This window comes from Peromyscus leucopus, chromosome 4 (assembly GCF_004664715.2).
Source record: "Peromyscus leucopus breed LL Stock chromosome 4, UCI_PerLeu_2.1, whole genome shotgun sequence".
Lineage (NCBI taxonomy): Eukaryota > Metazoa > Chordata > Mammalia > Rodentia > Cricetidae > Peromyscus > Peromyscus leucopus.
Window position 1 is genome coordinate 127,693,743 of NC_051066.1, and position 15,898 is coordinate 127,709,640.

The window sequence follows — 15,898 nt, forward strand, 5'->3', positions numbered from 1 at the left end:
AGGTTCAATTCCCAGCAGCCACACAGGGGCTCACAGTCTGTAACTCCAGTTCCAGGAGATCTAACATCCTCTTTTGCCCTCATGATATGCAGACATACATGCAAACAAAACACCCATGTACATTTGTTTGTTTGTTTGTTTGTTTGTTTGTTTGTGGGGTGGGCTTTTTTTGAGATAAGGTTTCTCTGTGTAGCCCTGACTGTCCTTGGAACTAGCTCCATAGACCAGGCTGGCCTGGAACTCACAGAAATCCACCTAACTCTGCCTCCTGGGTGCTGGGATTAAAGGTGTGCACCACCACTGTCCGACAACCCATATATATATATTTTTAAAAAGAATAAGATTCTCCCCAATAGTCCTCTGGGACACAAGCTCCGGTTGTGAGGAGAGAGTCCCTGTACTAAATGAAGCTGAGGACTCTGATAGAAGATCATATGGGGTGACTGATCAACTGGACCAATTCTTAGGGCCCTCACTCTATATCTGGCCTGTCTTGATGTTAGTATTGAGTATTCTCTCCTCTAGTGAAAAGAGGCGGGTGAGAAGAAAGGCCTCTTGGGAAACAAAACATTATCCCACACAGATATAATCTCAGCAGATGAAAAATTTCCCAAACAACAACCCACTGGAATAATAACAGTGAGGTCTGTCAAGGCCACATGATCATAAGAGGGATTAGAAATTAGTGCCCTGGTCCTAGAATATGGGGGGGAAAAAAAGCCTTTAATATGCAACAGGGGAAAGAAAAGGATCGTGCAGAGTTCCCAGAGAGACTGAAGGATCAGATGAGAAAGTGAAAGGGATGCTAATGCTAATGTTAAATTTGGTAACTAACATCTGGCTAGACACAGCTGTTTCCAGAGTTACAGAGGACTTGGGGGTGGAAGGTCAGAAACTTGAGTTATTGAGGGAAACCCACAAGGCGTATGGAAGGAAGAATGAAGAAAAACAGAAGCAAAGGCAAAAACAACGTTGTCTATTATAAAACAAGCCAAGCAGTAAAGCAGGACCCAGGAACTTGAGGTCCAAGTCATCCGACCGAGGACTTCTTAGTTTGCTTCTCCGTCGCTGTGATAAACGCTGACCAAAATCAATGTGGGGGAACAGCGTTGATTTGGCTTGTAGGTCACAGTCCATCACTGATGGAAGTCAGGGAGGGGACTGAAGCAGAGACCGTGGAAGAATGCTGCTTACTGACTTGCTTTTCATGGCTCCCTGTTTGCTTTCTTATTCAACCGAGGATCCCCTGCCCAGGGGTGGCACCACTCACAGTGGGCTGAGCACTCCCACATCAGTCATTAATCCAAAAGCTGCCTCACAGGCCTACACGCCAACCTGATGGAGACATGTTCTCAATTGAGATTCCCTCTTTCCCAAATGTCTCTAGTTTGTATTGACCAAAAAAAAAAAAAAAAAAAAAAAAAAAAAACCACGATTGCAACCCCAAGTAGGACTGAGGCAGAAGAAAATTCCAGAGAGAAAAGAGAAACAAATGTTATAAAAGTGGGATGAGGGGACATTTCTAGGGGAAATTCCCAGTCTTAAAAAGAGAACAGGAAATAACACCCTCCCCTTTGACCTTTGATGAGAATTGGGGAGTAAGGGGTTCTTTTTTAGCAGGTTCCAGTGGAGATGCCCCATAAATCTACAGGTGGGACAGAGGGAGAGGAAATGGCTTTTCTGGCTGTTCTCTGGGCTGCACGTTGCCCTCTATTCTAGCTAGACCAAGGAAAATGTCCTCTGCCATCTAAAGCTGCAGAGTTACCATGTAACAGTAGTAACATGCGGACTTTTTCTCCTGCCTCCTCTTATTACAAAGAGGCTTTCACTTCAAGGACACTGGTATCTCCAAAGCACCAGCAAAAATGGAAACTTTATAACTCTCAGGGTGCCAGACCACAGGAGGAGGAACCAGTATGAAAAAATCCCTGCAGAAAAGAATTTTCACAACAGGAAAAAAACTTGACACCTAAAAGTATATGTACAGATGATCCTAATTCACTACAATGTGCCACATATATTTTGGATTCAATTCTTGTTTAGGGAAATGAAATAAGAAACAAGTTATGAGAGAGATTGTTGAGAAGGTTGTAAATCTGAGGCTATATTTTTGGTAACAAGGGTTAACAAGAATACAGAGTGCTTTAGATAAGAGTGGATTTTGTATGGTAAAATAGCTTTGTCCTAAGAATGAAAAAAAGCAAATGAGGGTGAAACCATTGCAGTGTAAAGCTGAGACACAGACAGTCTAAGAAAGTTGGACTTTCGTAAGTCCAACTTTCAACTTTCATAGAAAGTAAGGCCTATGAAGGACGGGACTTAGGATGATATATGTTTGATGATTAAAGGTTATCGGTTGTTAAAATCTCTATGGCTACAGTGATCTGCTCATGGTAATGAATGTCTGATGGAGGTACTATGTTTTTGCTAACTTTGCAAGGATTTAACTACTTAGGGAAATGGAGTCATAACAAAACCAAGATTCATCTAAAACTGTCTAGTTTGTTTTGTCTAAGCCTTACCTTGATGGTACACAGAAGCAGAATCTCACGATGAGGAAAGCCATCCTCGGGGCCTTAACAGCCAAGTCCCAGAAGTCAAAAGAGGACAGCAGCCCCTTGTCCTCCAAGGTTAGTCAAGTCCAGGGCATAATGGGACCCCCCATAAGTCACTTAGCCTCTTGATCAAAGAGGCCACACAATCTCCAGAGATTTGACTCCAAACGGTACATACACATCTTATAAGGAAGGGAGTCACTGGGGACCCCAGGCTGTGTATGACAAAACACAGAAGTTATAGTTGTATAATCTACACCATGGCTGAACGTGTGTGTGGGGCATGTATGACTTGCCAAAGACAGGCAAGTAGATGAAAAAAGTGACCGTATGAGAAGGCTCATGATCTGAGACTCTGAGTATCCAGGGAGATGTCACAGAAATGTCCAATGTGGGTCAATTGGAATATTTATTGGTTATTGTAAACCACTTAACTAATTAGGTGGAAGCTTCCCCTCTCCCGGTGATACAGCTAACCATATAATGAAGATGCTCCTAGAACCCAGAGGAAATACCATGTTAGACAACAGAAGCTGTTTTATTGCCACGAGATATTACACCTGGTTGGACGTTGATTGGGACTGTCATACTCCTTGGCACCCTTTTCCTCGGGTAAAGTTGAAAAAATGAATCAGATCCTTAAATGACAAGTTACTAAGTTAATTTTAGAGTCTCATTGTCTTGGGCTGAGAGCTTACCTATAGCTTTTGCTTAGAATCCACGCATCCCTCAGGAGGACCTCAGACCGTCCCTTAGGCTGTATACATTGCTGTTCCTGGGAACTAAAAGTCACTTTCTCAGAAACAGTGTGTCGAGCCTCTCCTCCGCTTTGCTTCTCTTAGGTGACAAGGCCTTCCTTCCTACGCTGAACCCACCACTCAAATGTCCAGGCTGTCCTTTCCAGTTTGGGGACTGAACGACGATAAAAAATCTAGAAAGAGAACTGATTGAAACTGGCCTGGGGGTGGGAGGGGTCCTCTCAGGTGACATCAGCCAGGGAAACAGCTGTCTGGATTGGCTGAGGGAAGCTGGACATACTACCCCTGAGCAAAGAAAGCTGGAGAGATTTCCATTGCTGGTCCTATAGAATGCCACCACAGTTAATTAAAACCTCAGAATTAAATAACCTTGTTTCTAATCTTATGGATGAGGGTTTGGAAAAGGGAAAAGGGTGAAGACTTCCGTTCTCACCTCCCTTGATTGCAGCTGGGTGTCGTGTGGTCCTGTGCCTGTGAGGATTAATCCAAAGGCTAATTGAAAACAGCTGTATTTGGCAAAGCTCCTGTATTGCATCAAAATAACTTTACTGGTGAATGACTTAGAACCAGAAAGCTAGGCAACGTTGACTGAATTGGAAGAGGAGACTAAAAATGTCTTGTAAACAAGAAGGCGATTGTAGGAAATACAAACAAAATGTGTTGTCTTTTCTATAAAAAGATTAAATAAGACAAAATTCTATTAAAAAAAATAAAGAAGCCACTTGGCAAAAATTCAAATTCCTCCAGGGTCAGCACTTCCTGAAATCAAAATATGCTCATTTCATTTGTCCCTAGAAACCAATCCACTCTGTATTACCGATCATCCCACAGTGAGTCTACGTTCATTCAAGTCCACCCTGAAGATTACCCATCAGTATCTTTTGAATGTTGTGCCTTTTAAAATGTATTACCTTTTATAAATACATAAATATAAACATTATTTTCCAGGATATTTTTATGAAAAAAAAATAAAGAGATAAAGTTGCAGAGGTCAACCTCTGTGGATCCTCGAGATCCATCCACTCGGTTTTTTGAGACAGGGTCTTTTTTTAGAGGGTGCTTAGAATCGCTTAGAATTGAACTCAGGTCCTCATTCTTGCACAAAAGCACTTTACCAACGGAACCACCTCACCAGCCCTCAAATGCTAACAGTTCAGGGAGCATTCCTCCAACTGCTAGTCACAGCTGAGTTAAAAATAGAAAGCAGAAGAGCAGCCTGTGGTCCTAAACTGGCCAGACAGCTAAAGGGTGAACAGTAAACACAACTAACTCCCTGTCTTCCTGGCCCAACGCTGACCGTAGATAAAGGTAAAAACATGGTGACGGATGCAGATAGATATCTTAAACACCCGCCCTGAGTTCGGGGCCACACCAAACAGCCTTTGACTGACTGCAGGGTTAAACCCACAATATTAGAATGTAGTGGTTTCTTCTTCTGTGGCCTGAGGAGGTGGAGTCTCAATGGGTTCAGACCCCGGGTCTTTCCCACCCCTTCGCAGTGGCCCTTCCTGCCTTCCTGGGGTCCTACAGCCCTTTCCCTGAACTCTGCTTTCATCCAAGGCCCCTGACCCTTTCTTCTGGTCTGTTTGGTTCTTTGACTGGGAAGTTTCTCTAGGGGAGGTACCCTGCCCCTGAGACCTACCCTGCCCTGCCCAGGTTCCAGGTGATTCTCCTGATCTCTGCTAACATGACTAGTTGCCTGGCCACGTGACAATGGGACTGGTGAATGAGGCAGCAGGGCTCTCAGGGTCACTTCCCAAGGTCAAATCTGAAGGCTGGACCATGGTCACTGACACTAACACTTATCAATGGCTACGGCGTTGATACCTACGTATCCAGAAAATGCAGTGTGCGGCCATATCGGTGTGGGACCTAGGGAACCTCTCTTGCTCTTCTGATAAGGCCACTAGTCCCACCCTGCAGGTCCCATCCTCATGACCTCATCTAACTCTAAACATCTCCTATAGGACCTATCTCCAAGTGACATCACACTGGGCGGTTAGGGCCTTGCCATGGGAACTTAGGGGGATACCAAGAGCCAGTCCTTGCTAGGATTATGCAAAGCACCTGCTTGGGGGTCCTCTGATTCTCCTCAAACCTAGCTGAGAACATGCATGTGTGGACTGGAGGCAGCTGAGGCAGATGCCAAGGCAGAATGATCCCTGTCTCCCAGCAAAGAGTCCTCAGGGAGATGAGGGGCAGGGTGGCAGCTGAGGAGCGTGAGGAAAGGAGGAACAAATGTGTCTGAGCCTCAAAGGGAGCTGGTCCCAGCAGCCCCCTGCTCCTGGGAACTTCACGCTGCAAAGGCAGAGATGAGGTTTGAATTTGCAAGTCCAAGAGTTTCATTATTTATTTATTTAAGATTTATTTCTTTTTTTAAATATTTATTTACTTTTTAACTATGTGTATGTATACTTGTGTCGGGGGGGGGATATGTACATGGGTGTAGGTGTTTAAGGAGGCCAAAGGCCTCAGATTCTCTGAAGATGGAGTTACAGGTGGTTGCAAGCCCCCTGACATGAGTACTGGGAATCGAACTCGGGTCCTCTGGAAGAGCAGTACATGCTCTTCACCACTGAGCCACCTCTCCCGTCCTTAAGATTTATTTCTATTGGGCTACAGCAGCTAAGAGCACGGGGTGCTCCTGCAGAGGATCCAGGTTCAATTCCTAGCACCCACATGTAACTCTAGTTTCAGGGGATACAACACCTTCTGGCCTCTGAGGCACCAGCCACACGTGTCATGAACAGATAGACATGCAGGCCAAACACCCATACACATAAAATGAAAGTAAAAGCTGAACGTTTTTTACTTATGTGACCGAGTCTGTGTGTATATATGCTATGTACATGGGTGCCTGAGGAGGCCCAAGGAGAACTTTGCACCCCTTGGAGCTGGGCATATAGGCAGTTGTGTGTTACCTAATGTCAGTGCTAAGAACTGAACTCGGGTCCTCTGGAAGAGCAGCAAGCGCTCTTAACATCTGGCCTCTCCCCAGCCCAAGCACAGGAATTTTAAATATAGAAAGTACGTTATCCTTAAACTCATCTTAGTCTAAATCTCAAGACCCCAGCACCTTAGACCCCACCCCACCCCCCAGTGGCCCTCCTTACCTTCCTGGGGACCTACTGTCCTTTCCCTGAACTCTGCTTTCTGACCCTTTCTTCCGGTCTCTGTTCTTTGGGAAGTTTCTCTAGGGGAGGCACCATGCACCTGAGACCTCCCCTGCCCAAGTACCAGGTGGCAGCTGAAATGGCCCTGTAGTTACAAGCCCACACAAACGAAGCTGAGAGGAAGACGAGGTGAAGACATGAACAGGGGATCTTAATCAGACCCAGTGAGTCCCCAAGGCAGGTGAGGGAAGGGTACGCATTTTTAAGCTCTAAGCATCACACGAGGCCTACTCTCCAGAACATTCTGTGAGGATGGAAGACTGCATCTGTCCCCACAGCAGTCACCGGCTTGCATGGTTCTTTAGACTGAACTGTGACTAGTGCCAGGGAAGAGCTGAGTTTTAGATGTCACTATTGACTGGGCATGGCTTTGTTTGTTTCTTTTTTAAAATGTAGTTTTGAGGTGAATTGTACATGCAATAAAACTCACTGGCTTTTCAGTGTCCCTGGATGAGTTTTGGAGAATGTCCAAAATCTAGAGCCACCTGTCTTAGTTAGGGTCACTATTGCTATGATAAAACGCCATGGCCAGAGCAACGTGAGGAGGAAAGGGTTTATTTGGCTTACGCCTATATTTTGTAGTCATTACTGAAGGAAGTCAGGACAGGAACTCAAACAGGGCAGGAACCTGGAGGCAGGAGCTGATGCAGTGGCCATGGAGGGGAGCTGCTTACTGGCTTGCTGCCCATGGCTTACTCAGCCTGCTTTCTTATAGAACCCAGGACCAGCAGTCCAGGGATGGTACCACCCACCATGGGCTGGGCCCTCTGCATTGATCGCTAGTAAAGAAAATGCTCTACAGGCGAGGCTTGCCTACGGCCCATTCTTACGGAGGCATCTTCTCAGTTGAGGCTCCCTCCTCTCAGATGTCTTTAGCTTATGTCAAGTTGACATAAAACTGTCCAGCATACTCAGTTTATATGGAGCTGGGCGTGGAACCCAGGACATGCTAGGACATCTCTGCTACCTGGACTGCTTCACTGGCCCCATTCCTTTATTTTTAAACTGTGGCGATGATATTTAGTTCTGCATTTTCTGAGCTTCCATAATCACTTAAAGTAAATCTACTTAAAGAAAGCAGAGCTTTCAAATTTGATAAATTTGAGCTTTCAAATGACAAACCTTAGTTTACCAACGGAACTGCTGGGTCATGGGGGTGGTGATCACAAGCCGCCCACATCCGGGAAAGCCAGACTCAGCACGTGGGGAGACCAAGGCTCATCAAGGGGGGTGGCCCTGCCTAGATACACAGAACAGGTGGCCAAAGCAGGAGGGGACAGATGGCATGGGCTAGAAGGAGAGGCCGTGTCTCCCCTAGGGTTGTGGGGGGAGGCTCTCCCCTCCCCCATCCTCTGCCTACTCCAGGGGAGAAGTTGGGGGTCAGAGGCTGCCCTGGCAGATGGGATTTTGCAAAGGAAGAGGGCTAGAAGGGAAGGGTGGCCCCAGCCCGCAAACCTCTCGTGAAAGAAAACGACTCTATCCCTGAGGCCCCTCCCTAACCCCAGATGGCAGGGTCAGGAGAGAGAAAACAGAATCCATGGGGATGGTAGCCCCTTCCCCCTCAGAAGTTCACGGCCTAGGGACAGAACCTTTGTAGAGGCCTGACACCCAAGACCTTGTATCCCAGACAAAGCCTCTCAACTTGAACCCACCCCTTTGTGGCACATGCTAATCAGACCCAAGTGAGCCTGGCTCCGCATACTGCCTCAGGCTCAGTGCACAGGGTCCAGATGCCGCTGACAGCTCCGCCCACCCCACCCCCCAACAGACTCCCCTCCTGCATCCTGCCTGGACACTGCCACTCGGGGCCTGGCCCTCACCTATTAGCCTGCAGTACAGGCAGGCTCCTGTCCACCATCTGCTCCCAGCCCTAAATCATTGCTTCTGTGGCTCTCGCCTGCCTCTCTCTCACTTCCACTTCCACAGTTGGATGTGACACCCCAAGAGTCTCCAGAGCCCTGTGCCCCCTCACACCATGGGTAACACCTGTGGTCCCTTATCTTCCTATCCCCATGGGTGTCCCAACCTTCTGTACCCCCCGGAAGTTCCTCTGGTAGGGGTCTGTCTTGCCCCTCCCTGTCTACAGTACAGTCCATCGCACAGTGGGTACTCCACAAATACCCATGAGGGAAGTAACAGGTGCTGGGGAAAGGGAAAGGCCAAACACCCATCCCAAATGCCGGGGAGGCAGACGTGTCCACAGAAAAGGCAAGACACAGACGCCATCATTTGCTCCTTCAACAAATGTGTGTAATACTATTGTGCTGGGATTAACTGCTCTTATCACCCTTAGGTGTCCTGTCTCAGACATCTATGTCCACACCCAAGGCAGGGGGGCTTGCCTGGACCAGGAGAACACAGTGAGAACAGAATGTCTTGGGAGTTCTGAGGAGCCTGAAGGAGTGAGTGGGAGGGGTCAGGGTAGGAACCTAGGAACCTGTCCTGAGCTATGATTTCTCCCTTTTCTGATCAAAACCAGAACCTGGAAAGGCCTACACCCTTCAGACTACCATGGCCTCCAGGGGGACTGTATTCCCAGGAAGACTCTCAGAGGCCATAGTCATCTCTTCCCCTAGAGCAGGGGCCACCTCCTCACCTCAGAGCAAGGGACTTCTTCCTGGGGCTCCTTCAAATCCTATGACGCGGGTCGGAAGGCATCCTTCCTGCAGTGCTTAAGGTTTCCATGCTGACGTCATCTCCCTGCAGGATCAGATCCACAGGGTGCACTGTGTCAAGTTCACTGTTACAGGAAACCCCTTGTCAACTTGAGGGACAACAGGGGGTCAGCTGTGTCCGTTGTTATTCAAAGCAATGGCTTCAAAGCTACAGATGAAGGTGTCTGGTGAGGAAGAGTCCCGACACCTCTCCCTGGCAGAAGGAGCTTCAGAAAAGAAGAGTATAGATATGGCAGGTGCTGATGGAAGCCAGGGTGAGGAACATGTGGTTTTTAATGTTGCTGGTGTCCTGCAGGCCGGAAGGGATTCTAATACACCTTAAGCATGCTGATTGGATGAGAAGGTTCAAAAGACCCTTCATGGCTGCTTCTGGAATGACGGGGCTCAGGGACAGGAGGAGACTGAACTTTCTGCGCAAACACAGCAGCCCTGCCTCCAGGACGTCCCAGGCATGGGTGTCCTCCCTGCCCGTTGCTCCTTCCCCTGGGGATCCCTGATTCCCTACCCGGGCAGCAGCATCTGGTGCCCTGAGTGGCTCTCAGGGGCCTCGCTCCAGCCCATCCCTCCCCACACAGGAGACTGAGCAAGAAGAAGACCCTGGCTCAGCTGTTCCCAGGCCCTGGGGACCAAGCCCTGCCCCTGTGAGTTGGGGAAGAGCTGCAGGCCACTGTTTTCCTTCCTCCTCCGCCCACCCCACCCTTTTGGATCAGGGCCAGGCTGACACGTCTGCCTCCTCCTTTGACTGGCAGAGGCTCTGAGGTCCAGGCTGTCCCCAAGGCTCCCCTCTCCCCTTCTCACTGTCTGGGCTGTTCTGTGCTCTCACACAGGGCAGACTGAAGATGGCCAGGACACCGAAAAGGTAGTGAGGCCAGGCACATGCAGGTGTGAGGGACAGGCTCCCTGTCCAAGGCCTTAGACGGCTATGGTACCGGCAGGCCAGGCTTCATCTCCTTAGCTGTGTCCCTCTGCCCCGCCATTCCAGACACACTGCCCTGCTCAGGAAGGAACCCCAACTATCCTCACCTCTTCTCTCTTCTTTACCCCCAAATCCAGTCATTAAACATCTGTTACATAGCCGGGCGGCGGTGGCACACGCCTTTAATCCCAGCACTCGGGAGGCAGAGCCAGGTGGATCTCTGTGAGTTCAGGGCCAGTCTGGTCTACAGAGCGAGATCCAGGACAAGCACCAAAACAACACAGAGAAATCCTGTCTCGAAAAACAAAACAGGAAAAAAAAAATCTGTTACATTAGAATTTCTTCTGGTACATTGGGGTGTGGAAATCTACTTGTGCCTCAGATACAGGCCAGAGGAAAACCATTGAGAGAGGAGCTCTGCCACTGAGTTATGCGCCTCCCCCATGTTTTCTGTAGATGAAGTATTACTATGTAGCACAGGCTGGCCTTGAATCCATGCTCTTTCTTCCACCTCCCAGCACATACCAGGCATGACCCGAGTACTAGGGCCTCAGCCATGAGCACAACAAACACGGTCCCTAACTGTCTCCCAACACCAGTAGGGGGACAGACCCCACACAAGATGCATAAATGAACATATAATACATCACAAAGGGCACTGTGCAAAATTCCAGAGCATCCAGACCAGGTAGGCATTTTAGTGAAGCAACACTTCGGGAGGCAAGAGTGAGCAGAGAAGCTGGGCAGGGGTGGCGCATGCCTTTAATCCCAGCACTTGGGAGGCAGAGGCAGGAGGATGTCTGTGAGTTCGAGGCCAGCTTGGTCTACAGAGTGAGTTCCAGGACAGCCAGGACTACCTTGTCCCAAAAAACAAACAAACAAACAAAAAAAGAGTGATCAGAGACCTGAAAACACGGAGGATGGAGCCATGCAGCTGCCTTGAGGGCCAATGTGAAGAACAGAGGATGCAAGGGTCCTGGGCAGGGAATAAGTTGGTCACAGGGTACAAACTGCAAGGCGACCGTTAAGGAGTTGGAGTGGAGATGGCAGGGAGGGAAGAGAAGTCCCCAGCTTCCTGGGGACAGGTGAGTCCTGCCGACAGTGTGGTGAGGTATCGTGCAGAGAACGTACAAGCAAACAGCATCGCTGGGGTTGAGTGTGAAGAGATGGGAGAGAGGGCAGGACAGTCCGAGGAGAGATCGCAACCGTTCAGGCAGGCCACCAAAGAGGCTGAGTGAGCGGCGCCTGCAGAGGCTTGTGATCGGCAGAATCCTGGGTCCCACGGATCTCTGGAGGGAAGAGAAGATCATAGGTCCGTTTGGGAGCCCTGTGCCCTGCTGACCTTCCTCGCCAGGAACCGTAAAATTCGGAGGAAGACAACGCCCACCTCAGGTCTCCTCTCCCAGCTCCACGGCCTTTCAAGTTCTCCAGACGGCGCCTCCTGGTGGCGACTTCTTGAAAGGGCAAGCCCTCAAATACCCCGCGCAAACTGTCAGGGTGAGGTTTGCTCACCCACCCAGTTTCACCTGCTCACACCCTCCCGTGATCCACCCCGGATACTACCTAGTGCTCCCCCGCCATGTGTTACCCCACCCCAGCCCTACCCTGTGAGTGGTGACTCTGTCTCAGCAGAGGAGAGAGTATTTCCACAGTCCTTGACTCCTGCTCCCCGCCTTGTATTGGGCGGCAGAGGTGTGCGCCGGTATCCATTCCTGCCTGCACACGGGGAGTCAGCTCTCTGCCCCACCTCGTTCCTCAGGCTTGGTTGGGGGGTAGATAACCCCTTATCTATGATCTGGATGTATGGGATTCCCTCCACCTCCAACCCCTGACATGCCTAATCCAGGCGTGTCCAACGTTTCGACATTGAGACATGATATTGTCATCTACAATGTTCATGCTAGAGAACCTCGCAATAGTTACCAAAAGAATTAAAATCTCATCATGTAAATAATTTACAGTTTTGTGTTGGGCATGTTAATAGCTGCCCTCTGCCACATTTAGCTCCGGGCTGCAGGGTCTCACACAAAAGAACTGCCACTTCCCTTGAATTTCGCAGCTTAGGGCTCCTCCCACCACTCACTCCAGGGGGCCTCAAAGCTAGTGTGAGCTAGCATAAATTAGCACCTGATATTTTTGTTACTTATTCTTCGTTTTTCTTCCCTTTTTAAAGGTGTGTTATAGCCAGAACTCAGGAGTCAGAGGCAGGTGGATGTCTGTGAATTCAAGGCCAGCCTGGTCTACAGAGAGAATTCCAGAATAGTCAGGGCTACACAGAGAAACTCTGTATCGAGAAAAAAGAAAGAGAGAGAGAGAGAGAGAGAGAGAGAGAGAGAGAGAGAGAGAGAGAGAGAGAATGTGTTATAATGTTAGGTTAAACAATCAACGTGCTGAGGCAGGCGGATCTCTGTGAGTTCGAGGCCAGCCTGGACTACAAAGTGAGTTCTAGGAAAGGTGCAAAGCTACACAGAGAAACCCTGTCTCGAAAAAAAAAAAAAAAAAAAATCAAGGTGCTTACAGGTTCACAGATGGTTCAAATGTATCTGGTAAGGCTGAAGTTCCCTCTGATGACTCTTCCCTGCCCCTATTAGCCCCCTGCACGCACGCGCACACACACACACACACACACACACACACACACACACACACACAGTGTTTCTGGACTGTTTCTTACGAGTCTCCTGTGCTAAATTACTCACATGCATATGCGGTGTGTTTTTATTCCTCAGCCCCCCCCCTTCCCCGTGCTGTTCGGGCTCTTGGGCTGTATTATTGGGTGTTGGGTGCTCTTGACAAGGACTGAGGGGTGCTGCCGCCCCACAAGGGGAGCAAATGGGTCCTTGGCTGGTCTGGAGGTCTCTCTAGAACCCTTCTCTAAGCCTGTTCTCTCACAGAGCTCTGGCCACACTCTCTTTTTGCCTTCTGCCTCCCGCCTTCTGCTCACACTAGTTTTAAGGCCCCACCTGCTGCACCCCGGAGCGCTGGGGCCCTTAGCAGTGAAATGCGAAGGACGCAGGCTTCTGCGCCCCCTGGCGGCTGCTCTGGTGCGCTGCAGCGGCGCCTCCGCGCCGGACCTTCCCACCCGAGGGTGCGGTCAGGAAGCTGTGCCTGTGGGGCGACGAGAACCCTCTTGTGAGTCCCGGGCAGTTAAGGCTAGCCGATCAGGTTAGCCGAACAGGCGGATAAGCCGATCTCTGCTTTTGAGGCTCCCCAAGGAACGTGAGTGCCACCTCGAGTTGCCCGAGGTTCTACACGTTTGCAGGTACCAGATAGGGATGAGTTGTCCTTTTGTTTCTTAGTGAACCAGGTTTCTTTTTATTACATTTATTTGCGAGGAGGAGGGTGCGGGGGGGGGAGAATACCGTGTGTGGAGGTCAGAGGACAACTTGTAGTCATCCGGTTTCTCCTTCCATCATACGAGTCCCAGTGATCTAACTCAGGTCAGCAGCCTTGGGTGCACGCACCTTTACCTGATGAGCCATCTCGACGACTCTTTAGTTTTGCTCTCAGACAGTGATAGCAGGGTCATGTTCTGCAGTCCACGCTGGCCTTGAACTTGCGATTCTGCTTCAACTTCCTGAGAGCTGATTTCTCGCCGGCCGGTGTGACCGCTCCAACTTTGCTGTAATGATCTCGTCAAATAATGAGCACCTTCAGTGAGCGAAGCTAAACTGACCCGGCGAAAAAGAATCCGGAGCGAGATGGGCTGCAGATCGGAGCCCTTTTCCACTCTGGCAGGCGGGAGTCTCGCCAGCCACTGTCCTCTCTAGAGGACGCCCCGCCCACCCGCCTCGGACGCCCCGCCCACCCGCCTCGCCCCTGACAGCCGCATTGTAAGGTGCGGAGTAAGCTGCTGGCTCATCCATCTCTACCAGAAGGTCAGTTTGCCAAGTGCCAGAACTTTGAACCCTGTTCACTTGTACATCCTAAGCCCTTCCCACGGTGCCAGGCTTACAGCTAGCGTTTAGCTGGAGTTGATAATAACGCCTCTGAAAGAAGACATTAATGTAGGGATTAGACAGGTCTCTGACTTTTTAAAAAGTTTTTCGAAACAAGTTTGTTTTTTTGTTTGTTTGGTTGTTATTTATTTATTTTTTATGTAGTCCTGGCTGTTCTGGAATTCGCTTTGTAGCCCAGGCTGGCCTCGAACTCAGAGATCTGCTTGCCTCTGCCTCCGAAGTGCTGGGATTAAAGGCGTTCACCACCACTGCCCAGCTTGAGAGGTTTCTAACATTAAGTGCAAAAAACAACTTCAGAATTCAGGAGTTGTTGGGGATGTAGCCCGATTGGTAAAGCACTTGCTTAGCATGCACAAAGCCCTGGGTTGGATTCCCAGCACTGTGTAAAACCGAGAGTGGTGTAATCCTAGCCTTTGGGAGGTGAAGGCGGGAGGATCAGAAGTTCAAGGCCATCTTTGGGTAGATATGGAGTTTGAGGCCAGTCTGGGGTAAGTGTCTGTTTCAAAAACAAACAAAAGAATAAGCAGGCTGTGTGAGTTATGTCCCAGCTCCCCGCCCCAGCCTGTGCAAATAAACTAAACTTTCTGTAAACTTTAAATGTCTCAAAGAACCTGGGGGCGTGGCTCAGTGGTAAAGTTTCTACCTAAACCCTGGGTCCATCCCTGTTGCAAAAACATGCAGGGGGGCGGGAGAGAATGTTCAAATCTGAAGAATCTTAAACAACAAAAGCTAAAAGACTTTCTACAGATTACAAGAGTCAGGAGGATGTACAGGCTGGGGTCCTCCATTCACGTGTGCAGTGAGCAGTGAGCTCTCAACACCCACACAGCCCATGCAGGTGGCTTGTTACAGACGAGACAGAGTTCTTCAGTGGAGGTGGCATTTGACATTCATGCTTAGAAATAAGACAGGATCTCATCAGGAAGTGATTGATGAGCAGAAAGGGTATTCCATTGAAGGATCGGACAGACGACGGTAGCTCAGATGTACCATACACACTTTTGAAAGTAACCAGGGCAACTGGTGAGAGACCATAAAGTCTTGAAGCATACTGCCCCCGTTGGGAAAGGACTTGCTTGGGAGGGTTGGGTGAGCAGCAGGGAGTCTCCAAGGATTGATAACTGTTTAATTCAAATGGCGATACCATGTGGATCACCTGTGAGAGGCCGGCCACAGGCTGGACCACAGCAAGGAGGGTAGTTGGGATGGAGGGAACCCCGCTGGACCTGGGAGGACAGGCGAGAACTAACCTCTCTGCTAGGGAGGCTACCCTTTCAGAGCCAAGCCTGTGTCCCCGAGGCCAGCACACTTGGCCTTGGTTCACACGGAAGGACGTGTCTCGCCTGCACCTTCCATGCTCTTCATGTGCACTGATGATTGTTCCGGCAGGAGACACACCAAAAGGAGAAATTCCAGCCCGAACTACCACAGAATCTGAGGCTTGAAGAAGGGTCAGGAACAGGAGCCAGTCCAGCATCCTTCACCACAGAAGGGTCTGGGAACGGTAGTGGTACCCAGGTTATGAGGGAGAGAGAGGCACTGGACGTGAGTAGAGATTGTCTTGTCGTAGAGATAAAGAGCCCTGGTGATAAGAGCTGTCTGTCCGTGCAGCCCTCCACAGCTGAAGATACACTGTGACTCCCTTGGACCCGCCTTCACAGTGAGATGTGGATTCTGTGACCAAAGGCCAGCGCCCCAGGCTGCCCCTGTAGGCCTGAGAAGGACCAGCTCAAACTGTACCAGAGATCTAAGGATGTCTGCGTGGGGTGGGGGTGGAGGGGCACGGACGGGAGACCTGTTGCCATCTTCTAGGTACACTTTGGGTAGTGTTTCCTGAGCCTTCCTGCTGGGTAAGGGTGGGG